Genomic DNA, 13476 nt, shown 5'->3' with positions numbered 1-13476 from the left:
CCCCTTTCACAAGGGGGATCCTTGTCGGAGGTGACATACAAGGCTACCTGTGACCCTGCCTTGTGCAGCTCCTCCCTCAAGTACTCCCTGCATGCCTCATACAGGGAGGGCACCACCATCCTGCTAAAGGTGGTGCATGCAGGCACTTGGTAGGATGGGGTTATGAGCTGCCTGAACCCTGGCCACTCAACTATGGATTCCATCCAGAACAAGCATCTCCCCAATGCTGTGAGTTATCTTGCTCACTCTTGCAATGCACCTCCCCCTTTGTCTGCAGCTTTCCCCCACTGCTCCAGGGTGGCCTGCCTCTGCTTTGGTGGGGGTCGAGGGCTTTGGAGGAAGTGGAAGAACATCACTTTGGCCACACTTCCACTGGTCCCAGGCTGAGGAGGAAGAAGTGCAAGGGGGTGCTGCCTCCTGAGATGCAGCAGCATCACCATGGTGGTGAAGTGTTTCACCTCCTTGCCCAAGCTGACCTGCTTTCGGCAGTGCTGGCAGATAGCATACTTGGGATCATCTGTCACCTCAAAATGATCCCACACTACACTACTCCCCCGCTTCTGGGTTGAGGGTGGAGATCCTGCCTTATCCCCATCCTCAGTAGACAGAGGCACAACAACAGGAGGAACTGACTCAGATGAGCCACTTGCCTCCACAACCTCCTCTGAGGGGCCTTCCTGAGAAGGAGACCTGTGTCTAGGGGAACTTTGAGAGGTGTGGAGCACAAACTCAGATTCCCCCTCAGTCTCCAGAATTTCTTTAGCTAGGGTGTTCAGGTCCCCTGGTTCCAGATCCACCTCCTCCTCTGGCAGTAGGATGCTCATGCTCGGAGATTAACTTGGGGTGGAGGACACTGTCATTCTGCTGGTGGTGCCTATTTCTGGTGTTAGGGGAGGTGGTGCAGGTGCAGAGACAGGTACTGCTCCCACTTCCTTGAATCCACTAGCAGCAGAAGCCTCATGCTGCCAGGAAAGAGGATGAGTCTATGTTGGGGGGTTTTGGCAGGGGGGGGACCAGGAACTTGCAGCTCTAGCTCTCCCCTGACCCCCTTTATCCCCTCTCCCTCCCCTGCCAAAAGACCTGGCACCTGTCTTTCCAGCACCCTTCATATTAACCTTTCCTGTGCTGGAAAATGTGTCTGTGTATGTAACTAACTAGTACTTTCATAATAACTAATAATATATCTCTTCTTCTTCTTCTTCTCTGATGTATGACTGTGTGTGACTTCTTCTGTGCTGTGTGTGTAACTAAAATAATCTCTCTTCTTCTTCTATGATTGTCTGACTTCTGTGTTGCATTTAATCATCTGAATCTCTATTTGATGACTTCTATGGTGTCTTTAGTCTGTATGTAACTATAACTAATAATAACTTTATATAGTCTTATCCTCTTCTTCTATGAGTGTCTGACTTCTTCTGTCTTGTGTTCTGTTCAATAATATCTGACTTCTTCTATGATGTATGTGTGTAATGTATGTGCTTCCCTGTATAGCGATGGATCACACTGCCAGGGAAAACACAGCTCTCTTTTTAAAAAAAAAAAAGTGTTGGGGGAAAAAACCAAATGAACAAATATAAATTGGAAGAAATGGATTGGATAGGGTTAAGTAGAGGGATTCTAGTTAGTAAGCTATATCCAAACCTTTCCAAGAACAGAAAGTAGCAGGGGACTGACTAGGTAGGAAGCCAATCCAGTCCAATATCTTTCAGACACTGTTGCTCAGGCAAAAACAGCTCACAGAATGCACAGAAAGCCTGCAGACAGAGGCTTATATGCTGTTTTTACATCCCTCAACCCAGAGCACTGTGATTGGAAGGGGACTCAGGGAAAGATCACAATTACTGGCCAGCTAAAGATGTCAGTCCTTCCCTTTCCCTGTCACTCCCCCTCCCTCTTCTCAGTTTCTGTTCCCCTGACAGACTGCTTTCCAAATCTCTGAATCGTTTTGGAGCCTCCAAATCGATTGGGGGGGGGGGGGGGGAACTTCTCCCAATTTGATTCATGCCGAATCTTCTCCAAACTGAATTGCAGACTGAAGCTTCACACACCCCTAGGGGCTAGATCACAGGTAATCAAGTTCCTTTTCTGAAACTGTCTAATCTGGAACAAGGTTCTGCTCCTGTGGCTGGATCCTGAAGAAACTTGGCTTTTAGCTTTGAATGGGAAGCCACACTCATCCCATGTTTTCATTTATCTGGGGGCTCTGGAGTCATGCTCATTTGTGGATCCAGATCTGGGTTTTGCAGCTCCCAGATCCATGTTTGACTACCAAAATCCTGTCTTAGTGAAAAGTGGCCAGTGGTGTCCCTCAGGGCTCGGTGCTTGGCCCAGTGCTGTTCAACATCTTCATCAATGATTTGGATGTGTGGGTGAAGAGCTCACTGGCTAATTTCATGGATGACATCAAGTTATGGGGAAGCATAGTCATGCTTGAAGAAAGGCTGTAGATACAAGCCAACCTAGACAGGCTAGCAAGTTGGGCAGATCAGAACCAGATGAAGTTCAACATTGAGAAATGTAAAGTCCTCCACCTGGGGATGAACCACCCCCTAGACACCTACAGGCTTGGCAACACCAATCTGACCAGCACCACAAATGAAAGGGACCTGGGGGTAACCATAGAGTACAGCATGAACATGAGCTGGCAGTGCAACACTGTAGCCAACAGGGCAAATAATACTCTGGCATGCATCAATCAATGCATCTTCAGCAAAACCATGGAAATGATACCACTCTACTCAGCTTTGGTGATACTGCAACTGGAGTACTGGCTCCAATTCTGGGTGCCGCACTTCAACAAAGACATGGTAAAGCATGAGAGAGTCCAGAGAAGGGCCACTTGTATGATCAGAGACTTACATGGCAAGCGATGCAAGGAAAGGCTGAGGGACCTGGGACTCTTCAGCCTGAAAAAGAGAAGGCCGAGAGGGGACTTGGTAGCAGCTTACCACTACATTGGGGCATACATCAAAGGCTCAGTGAACAACTGTTCACCAGGACATTCTTGGGGAAAACCCGGAGAAATGGCCACAAACTCCTAGAAGACTGTTTCAGGCTCAACATTAGGAAAAACTTCTTCACAGCTAGGGTGTCCAGACTGGAATAAGCTCCCTCCAGAGATGGTGCAATTGCCTACCCTGGAAATCTTCAAGAGGAAACTGGACAGTCAACTTGCTGGGGTCACCTGACCTCAGTTTTCTTTCCTGCTTGGTGCAGGGGGCGGATCCGATGATCTTCTGAGGTCCCTTCCAGTCTCACAATCTATTAATCAGGTTTTGTAGTCCTGAAACCATGCACAGCTGCCAGGTCGAGAATCAGTTTCATATTTACACCCAAAACTAGGTGCATAACTACTACACACCTATGTCAAGAACTACTAGATCAAGCTGGGCAGACCCAAGAACCTTGACAGTGACTAGCCTCAGGAGTCTTTCCCTAGCTCCTACAAGATGATCTTTCAAGTCAGCACTGAATTTAGTCAGTGCCAGCTTAGTTAACTGGCCTGAGGAACTCCCCTTCCTAAAGGGCGTGTATACCCTAGACTGCTTCTGCACATTCAGACAGAGCCTGAGTCAAATGGGCTACTCCATTTCTCTTGAAAAAAGCAGCTAGCTTTCCCAGGAGGGAAAAAGCATGATGTACTCTCCAAATCGCCTTACCTGTGGCTGTAAGAAGGAACTGAGAAGCACCTGGGACTATTCTCGCTTATATGCTCAAATCCTCCTTTTGGCCCTTGGAAAGGAGAGTATGAGATGAGTAAGAAATTTGGTTACTTTTGTGTGCTCAGCACTGGAGTTGGTGACCTATGCTGTTTTTTCTCCTTGGCACAGAACTCTCTTCTGCTTCTGTCAGCAGAATGCCAGAACAATGGTCTTTGTCGATGTAATTTGGGAGCTTGAGGTGGAGTCTCATCTCACTGGAGCACTAAATGGAGAGGGACTGACCATATAACTGTAGTCTTGCTATGGTCCCCTTCTTGCTGTCTGAACCTTACACTAATCTCTCCAGGGGAAATAACTTCAGCAGGCTTTCCTAGCATTCTGAGGGTACTTAAAGACAAAAAAACCCCCTACAGTATGGTGCTTGGGGATGTCTCCCTCCAAGGCACAGCAGGTACTGGAAGCCCATCAAAACAGGAATCACTGGGCCTGGCTATGACTCCCCACAAAGTCCTTGAGCCTGACCATGGCCACCCTGCTACTTGGCAGCAGCCACTCCCCCCCGGAACTCAGGTCTCTTCCCCTTGGCATGCAGACCTCAACAGTCCTCTTTCAACTGCAAAAACCTGTAGTGCCCTCCCTTGGCACCCTCTGTGGCCTTTTTTCCCCCTTTAGCTACTTCCATGCCTCACAGCTCAATTACAAGCAAGCATGACAATGCAACAACCTCTCTCTGAATGAGACTTGCTCTCCTATTGAGCTCCTTCTCCTCTGAGAATCCCCATACTCCCTTCCTCCTTCCAGTCACCTGACTCCTGCCTTTCAACAAGGACCACGTGCCACTGATCTTTATTTTCAGGTTTAAATAAGCAATCTGCCAGGCCTTCTACACACTGCACTCTCCTGTAGCCATTATTTAATTAACTGTCTAGCCCTACTGAGTAACAGGGTTAGGAGCTCCTGTTACACTACACCTCCCTTCCTCTTAACAATTTATAATGAGAGGATCTAGCCCTTCAGAGTCCCCCTCAACTCCTACACCAGCATCTCCAGCATGGGTTGGCAGACTCCATACAGAGCAGTCATGGTGTGTCTTGTTCCCTTGGGACCCTTCCACCTCACTCTGGTGAACCAAACCAGCTGTACTATCTACTGGTGTTATAGGCATCCCATCTTCCTCCTTCCTCTGTTGACCCTCAGATATTTCTGAGAACTAAGAAAGGTTTGGAGATCCAGTCCATCAAAATTATACACTCACAAACATTAACGTAGATAAATTTTAATAGCAAATTTAATAACAAAGTAAAGAAAGATATAAATGACTAAACAGTACAGATAAGGCATATCAATCAACTGATAAAACATTTATGAGTATACATTTATCTAAATGCATAACAATTTTATTAACATTTGAGAAAATTTAAAATTTGTTTTTCTAAGTGCTGAAGTCTTAAAAACCTCTAGCAGTTGGTCAGGCTGATATGTAAAAGGACTTTTCATCTAGATGTCAAATTTAAGTTTTAAAAGAGCTCTTACATTAGGGTCTTGTTATACTTTGCATTTTAAGTTGCTCAAATGTTGGTTAATGTTGGTGCTAGCTTGAGTTTAGAGCAGTCACACCTTCAAGCTAAAAAACTTCTCTGACTGTTCCCCACCTGCACAGCTGTGAATTGCCAGTAGAGGGCATGTGAGTAGGGGCCTGACTAGGAGCTACAGCTGTGAGTTGTTGCTGCAAGGCTGGTGAGCCAGGCCAGGCTTCTATCCCTGCTGTAGGTGGGGGTGGGAAGGAATATGAAGCTGGGAGGTAGAGAGTTAATGGGACGGGGTAGGTAATGAAATGGGAGGTGGAAAGGAAATGGGGGTGGAGGAAGGGTGGTGAAATGAAGGAACTCAGCCACTGAAAGATGAAATAAAAAGAAGTAAAAAAGAGAAGAGCTTAAAAACATAAAGAGGAAGTAAATTAAAGAAGGTCTTATGTTTTAATAAACTGGGATTCGAGACAGAGGAAAGCCTTTCTTTCACTGATGCCTTGTCTTCCTGCACTGTCCCAGGACCACTTCTCAGCACTGCTGCTGCCACTCTGGACCGCTGCTACTGGCATTGCTTGCACTTCCTTACCTTGCATTTCTTCCTGCCACTGTGTTGGTTGAGACTGGGTCTCAGTGACCCATTGTATCCCCTTCTCTTGTGGCACTGCTACTGTGGCCTCTGGTTTCTCACTCCTCAATGACTGGCTGCCCAGGGTTATGGTAGGTACTCCTTCTGCCCCCCTTGTTAGTTCTTGGGTCAGGTTGCTCACCTCTTTCCAGGATTCTGTTTCCTAGCTTAGCTTCCAGGCTACTTCTCTATCTGGTGCAGTCCTTCTTAGACTTATCCTCCATGGACATGAATTACTCCACCAGCTTCATGGAGCTCCCAAATATTGTAGGGCAGTACCAACATATCCACTTTTGCACACCTCCACCCAGATCCCACACAAACTGTCTGAATCTGACTTGTTCTAAAATGCCCTCTATGGTTCTTATCTCTAAATGAAGCCACTTACTGGCCTCATCAGGTAGGAGGTGGCAGAGTATTTGGGGGCTGCAGACTTTGCATCCCTTCTTTGCCTGGAACTGCTGCCAGTGGGACTCCTTCACTACTTCAGGCAGCTGAGTATTGCCTTCTTTACTGTGTCATAGTGAGTTTCTACACAAATCAAAGCCCAGTACATGGCCTGGGTATTCCCAATGATAACATCCCTAGACATGGGGCCCAAGTCATTTTGTCCCAGTGAGCAGCAAGTGCTACTCCTTCAAATCTTCAATAAATCCTTCAGGATTATCATCCCTACTCAACTTTTCCACTGTCACACTTAATTCTGTCACTCCTTTGCTTCTGTCCCTGGTACCCTAACACAATCTCCCACCTCACTTGCTATTCCTTGATGCTATAAGTGATAGATGTAGAAGACTTCCCTCAGATAGCCAGGCTACCAGTCTGGAAATCCCTTGCTGCTGCTGAGACCTCTGTTTCTCTCTCTGGGCCTTGAAGTAACCCACATGGGGTCTTTGGGCCTGGCAGTGACCCCTCCCCACCCTCCTCCCAGTCCTCCAACTGGCCCACAGCATTCAGGCCTCTCTTAACCTGCAGACCTTAGTAGTCCTATCTTGACTGGAAAAATCTGCAGTGCCCTCCCTTGGCACTCTCAGTGGCCTCCTCCCTTCAGCCACTTTCATGACTCACAGCTCAGTTACAAGCAAATGTGAAAACTTCAGTCACTTATTCCCTCTCAATCTTCTCTTCTCCAGAGGATTAGTTAATAAAAATATAAAGTTATGCTATCACAATGTGCAAATAGATGTGGGCGCTGCAGGGGTTCCAGTTTGCTACAATGGCAGGAAAACAGCACTGAACCCATGCAGCCTTTTATGTTCCCAAGGGGAGAAAAGGACGTGAAGACATGCAGACCCAGACATGGCCCTCAAAGGCTCTACTGACCAAAGATCTCATCTCATGACCATGGGGCTCATACTAGCAAGTGGGAAATCCCTCAAAGAAGAATTTAGAGGATATTACCCAAAGTCTTGCTGCTAGGCTTTAATTCCTCCTCAAATGCTATGATGCTTTCTGCACTGGTCACTTGATCAGTGCTACCAAGAATGTTGGTGGGGGAGGGGAGGAAGGGGAACCAGTTATCCCACATATAACCTGGACCTTCACCAAGCTCTACAACACCTGATGTGGAGATAAGCTTACTCTGTGACCCTATACACCAGGCCCAAGAAGAATATTTGAAATAATCCAAGAGTCACACAACATGCAGAGAAATTAAGAAGTAGATGAACACCTTTAATTACAAACTTGTGATTATATTAAATGTTTGTACTGATATAATATTTGTTTAGATATGGTCTAAGATGTTTTTATTTTTGATGTCATGAGACTGACATCCATAATGAAGAAGTATGCTCCAAGTGCACTTGCCACGCTAATCAGAAAACTTTTCATGCAGGTGCATAATAAAATCCCACATGTTATTAAGCTCTCTTCACAGCTTTTCTCTTTAAGCAGCAAAAAAAAACCCCTACAAAGTGGTTCCTTATAGTCTTTGACAGTTTGATATTGTGTGCCCTAACTTCAATAAGATTAATATAACCACAACTAGAAAATTGTATTTGGGGACACAAAGTAATACTCCCTCGTTGGCTTAAATGTCAACCTGTTATTCCAGAGTGAATCAAGAATGCTATTGATAAAAACATTCACAATGAACTTCAGTGATTAGAGCAAATTTAAATGCAGCTTCTGAATACGACCTTCATAGGTGGGCATGACTCACTGTTTTGATGTTTTCTGAAACATACAAATGGATAAATGCCCATGCAAATGACTGGCAGTACATTATATTGCTAGTATAATTCTAAGAGCTGGAGTAAGAACCAATTTACAGACTCTCACGTGGTAAAAATGAGAAATAGTCAAAACTTCAGATTTGACCACACCATCCTCTGAAGGAGATGGAATCTGGATGGACATTTCACAGCTGGCCCATATCTATGGTATCTTTAAATGGTAATACTCATTAGCTTCACAGTGGGTTTGGCCCTATGTAATGTCCTAATCTATATGCTTGGGCCTGAATTCCTCTAAGGTGTGGAACCAGATTCTAATATGAAATTAGCAGTTCCTACCCAAGTCTCATGAAGATGATGTACTTGAATAGAATATTATGACAGTCGCACTAAAACCCAGCTCTTCTTGAAATATTCCTTTCTTATTCCAGGTCTTCCAATAACCTGCACATTTGCTTCACCAGTAAAGCTGTTAGCTGTCATTCCTCAGCTGGAGATGAATTGGCACAAAGGTAACCAAAAGAGTCAATGGAATCACATTGGCAATAAAACCTAAGATAGGGACACGTCCCACAGAAATACAAACCCCTCTGGATGCTGCTGTATGGCAAAACAAGCAGCTGCAAATTTCAATCTACAAACTATCCAGAAAAAGGTGAGACAAAAGGTGGTTTCAGAGTCCACAACAGGGCCTAGTTGCTAGCGCATAATGCCTTCAGATTCCTAGCAAATTCAAATGAACAGAAATTTTGTAAAGTAAAACTTTTAGGCAAGCTTTTGAGGGCATCTATGGAAACCAAAAATCCAGTTTCCCCACTACAGACCAATATTAAATCCAATTTCTGCTGTGAAAATCTCTAGTATCCCACACATTCCAATCAGCTAATCCCTAGTAAAGATCAAATTTGTTTTGCAAAATAAACACAAGAGCTATAAATGTGCCTAGATTTTGAGACCAAACGTGCAGTGGATGAAAAACAGAGCGACAGAGAAGCAGCAAAGGAGAATGATAGCAGACACCTGAAAACTAAGATGGCATGTCTTCTGAAGAACAAATGTCTTTCAAAACGGTGCCTGGGTCTGTAAATGTACATAAGTGTTTAAGACATGTTGTGAAAGACAAAACTGGAAGAAAAGAAAGCTTTGTATGAAAGATGAGAGAAAATGATGATGAGGGGAAAAGACTCAGAACAGGAATGGAGATGGGAAGATGAGTGATACAAGGACACAAAAGAGTTCAGCTTGCAAGAGTTCATAATGGGTTCTGATTTCAGTGATTATTTCCATGTTCAGAGAAAAGTAATGCTTGGCTACAGACTGAGTATAGTATTTTTTCATGTTCTTCTTTTACAATAGCCAAGAGTGCACTACTTTGATGGCAATTCTAATGTGTACAAGGTACTAGGGCTACCTACTTTAACCATTTCTAAATTTGCTCTCAGCAGTTTTACAACACTGATATTAAAGATCAAGAATCAACACTGTCTGCACTGATCCTCCAATTGTTACTGAGGTGTTAACCATACTAAGACACGGTAGGGGGAAATATTTGCATACACAGTAGCCAACAAGCTACTGTATTTACCTGAATTCAGGACTGCTTCAAAATTTAACACAAGACCCCCCCCAATAATTAGATTGTATACATAGAAAATTATAACATTGTTAAATTTCCACGAATAGAGTCTGTAATCCCAAGCACAGAACATGGATGCACAGCTACAACAGCTGTTAAGATTGGTGAGTTGACAGTTATCAACATCCACAAACCCCTGAATGAAGAATGGCCTAATCTAGCTCTCTCCCTCCCCCACAACATCCAACTATGTACATGGGAGACTTTAACGGTCGCCATACTGAATGGGGCTATGATGTAAATGACAACAATGGGGAAGCCCTAACAGACTGGATGTCAGCTCAGGATGTTCACTTTGTGTATGATGCCAAATATCATACAACTTTTCAGTCAGCAAGATACGGGGAGAATACAACCCTGACCTCACCCTTGTCTTGTCAGATAGTGAAGGTGTCCCTATACGCCTGTCCTGAACTGTCCTCTCAGACTTCCCACACAGCCAACATAGGTCAATTTTCAGCCTTGTAGGGGTTGAAATCCCTGTCATGCCTTTGGAATGAGTGCCGAGATAGAACTTCCATAAGGCAGACCTGTCTGGATTTACTGCTGAAGTGGGGAAAATCGTCCACCGCATCCCCGCAACACCAAAACAGTACAATCATTTCATGGTCCTTCTTATTGCTGCAGCTAAGAAGAACATCCCTCGAGGTTTCAGAGAGCACTACATCCCTTGTTGGAGCCATGACTGTGCAGCCCTTTTCCAACAATATCAACAATCTGGAGACCCAGCAACAGTCACAGTACTACCTAAATCTTTGGGTACCCATAGACAACAAAGCTAGCTGGACTGTGTGGAATCCATAGACTTTACACATGCAAGCCATTGGGCCTGGAGCCTCCTGAGGAAACTTGGAGCCTCAAACCAAACACGGGCCACTAACCCGTGAGTCAGTGCAAATGCTGTCGCTGCCAAATTGGTGGCCAACTGAAAGGGATCCCTTGAGAAACACCACAAGCAGAAAGTTAAGAAACAACTCAGGGAGACAATGGCAAATTGTCCAGAGTCCTCTTGACTGTCAGACCATTTCACTCTTGCGAAACTAGAAACTGGCCTAGCATCCACAAAGAAGGGTAAAATTGCTGGGAAACATGGTATTCCACCAAAATTCCTCCACCATCTTGGCCCATTGGCAAAACAATGGCTTCTGGCTCTCTTTTCAACTGTGATGGAAAATGGCCATATTCCACAAATCTGGTACAAGGCAGTGGTGATAGCCCTGCCAGAACCAGGAAAACTGGTACATGAACCTGGGAGCTACAGGCCCATCTCTTCGCTCTACACAACCTATAAGCTCCTGGAGCAGTTCATCCTTCTAAGAATTAGTCCTATCATCAAGCTATTACTCCCCCAAGAACTGGCTGGCTTTAGACCCCATCATAGCTGCTGTAAACAAGTTCTTGCCATCAGTACAAACGTTAAGGCTGGTTTTCACCACAAGGTCAAGACTGGGGCCATTTTTATAGATCTTTCCTTGGCCTATGATACTGTGTGGAAATATGGACTGATGCTCAAACTGTCCCTGCTGCTGCCATGTCTCAAATTACTCAAGCTGCTATGGACTTTAATGAGCAACAGAAGAATGAAGGTCTACCTACAAGATAAGGTCAGAACTCCAAGAATACCTAACAATGGCCTCCCACAGGCTAGTGTTCCAGCACCAACACTTTTTACCATCTACATAAGTGATATGCTCTACACATCATTGCAGAAATTTATCTACACCGATGATACTGCTTTGACCACACAAGCAAAATCTTTTCAGGATATTGAAGCCATACTAAACTCTGACTTATCAATAATGGCTGAATACTTTCATAAACGGAGACTACAACCAAATCCAACTAAGTCCATAGTCTCCACATTCCATCTTGACAATCGCAAGGCATGTAACAACCTCAGTGTCACCTTTTGTGGTGAAAAAGTGCATCACGGCCCGACTCCTACATACCTTGGAGTGACCCTTGACTGTTCCCTAACTTACAATTATCACCTCCAGAAGACTGCCGTGAAAACAAAGGCATGAGTGAACATCATCCAAAAGCTCACCAGCACAAGCTGGGGTGCTAAAGCCACCGTCCTCCCACATAGCCCTGGTCTTCTCAACAGCTGAATACCATGCACCCATCTGGGCCTCAAGTCGACATAGCAAACTCATCAGCACATTACTCAGTAATGAGGACTATCTCTGGAACTTTGATATCAACTCCAGTGAAGTGGCTACCAGTACTTTCAAACATTACTCCTCCCTCTATTTGATGATATGCAGCCAAATACATAAAAATAATGAATATCAATAGTATTCCAAACCTTCCCGTACACACAGACCTTCAAGATCTCCTGACTTGTCTCACAATTGCACAAAAAACTTTTTGGACACAAACTGAGGACCTCCAATACCACAACACTGAAGAATCTGGATGAAAAGCTTGCACAGAAAATACTTTCCCAAATCAACACCTTGTTTCTGACCCAACAATGCAACAACCAGGTTTCAACCTTCCACGGAGCATGAGGTTAACCCTTAATAGGATACACACTGGACATGGCCTGTGTGGCCACCTGATATACAAGTGGTGCCTAAAAACCTCACCTGGCTGTGACTGTGGAAACCCTGACCAAACTATGGAGCATATAATAACATCCTGCCCCAAGTTTGAGGGTGCCATCCTGGAGTTGCACTCACTTTCCAGCAGGACATTGGTCTGGTTGTGGAATTTGGAATTAAAACTGTAATGATAGTTCTTGCTCCTAAAGCCATATAAAAGAAAGAAAGAAGTGTAACATCATCTTAAATTCAAGACCCTGCCCCTCCCTGAGTGCTGTGGCAGGGAAAGTAGTGGTGGGGGATGAGGAGCCAGACCCCAAGCCCTTGCTCCTCTGCCTCTTGCCCCCCATGCTTGTTCCTGCCCCCCCCACACTCCTTCCTTCAGCCTGACCCTCTGTGCCTACTCTACTACTTACTCTACTCCTTGTCCCCATGCCTATCTCCACTCCCTGCTTCCCCAACCCCCTGCTGCTCCTGCATCCTGCTCCCCCACTCTCTACCTCCCCACCACTCCCTTGGTTTTTGCTGCAGCTCTGCTCCTCTTGGGTAGATTGCACCAGTGCAGCCCTGGCCTGGACCCAGCCCAGCGCAGCCAAGCCAGGGGAAACTGGCAGCTGCTGCCTCAGCCAGATCAGGGCTGGAGAAACTGAAGATGCACCAGAAGGTAAGATGTGGGAGGGAGAAGCTAAAGGGAGGAGATTAGGGGGTGGAGAGGGGCAGGGAAGGACAAGCTGCACATCCCCCCCACCCAGCCCAGGAGCTCCCCTCTACTCTCCCCAGCTGCATGTCCCCTTCCTCTCCAAATGCATCATTTCAGCCTGGGACAGGCAGAAGCTCAGCTCTGGCTTCAGCCCTGAGCCAGCGAGAAGTCAGAGCCAAGACTCTACCCATCTCCGGCCAATATTCAAATCCAAGATGAGGGGGAAAATCCCCATGCTGCCTGAGGAGGAAAAACTCATTTTGGATTTGAGTAAATAAGGTAAATCCTGAAGTCTTTATTCAAGGCCAGATAAACTCTGAACCATCCTCTATTCATTTCTGAATCACAGACCACTGACCACAGCTTGCTCTATGGAGAACTGCCCGATCACAGGGCATTGGCTCTGCTTTTCATTTCCAGCTGCTAAATTTCATTAAAAGAAGCCACACATACATTAAGACTGGGATTTTCCTCTGAGCTCTCTTAGGAAGTGCCAAATGTCATACATTGCTACTATTATTTTTCTATGTCAGCATGCAAAATCCCTGCAATGGGATAGTTATGGTGCTTTGAATCATGGGCAACTGGTGGGGGGGGGGGG

Source organism: Gavialis gangeticus, unplaced genomic scaffold (assembly GCF_001723915.1).
Source record: "Gavialis gangeticus isolate Ggan-Ray unplaced genomic scaffold, GavGan_comp1, whole genome shotgun sequence".
Lineage (NCBI taxonomy): Eukaryota > Metazoa > Chordata > Crocodylia > Gavialidae > Gavialis > Gavialis gangeticus.
Note: the sequence above shows the minus strand (reverse complement) of the source record.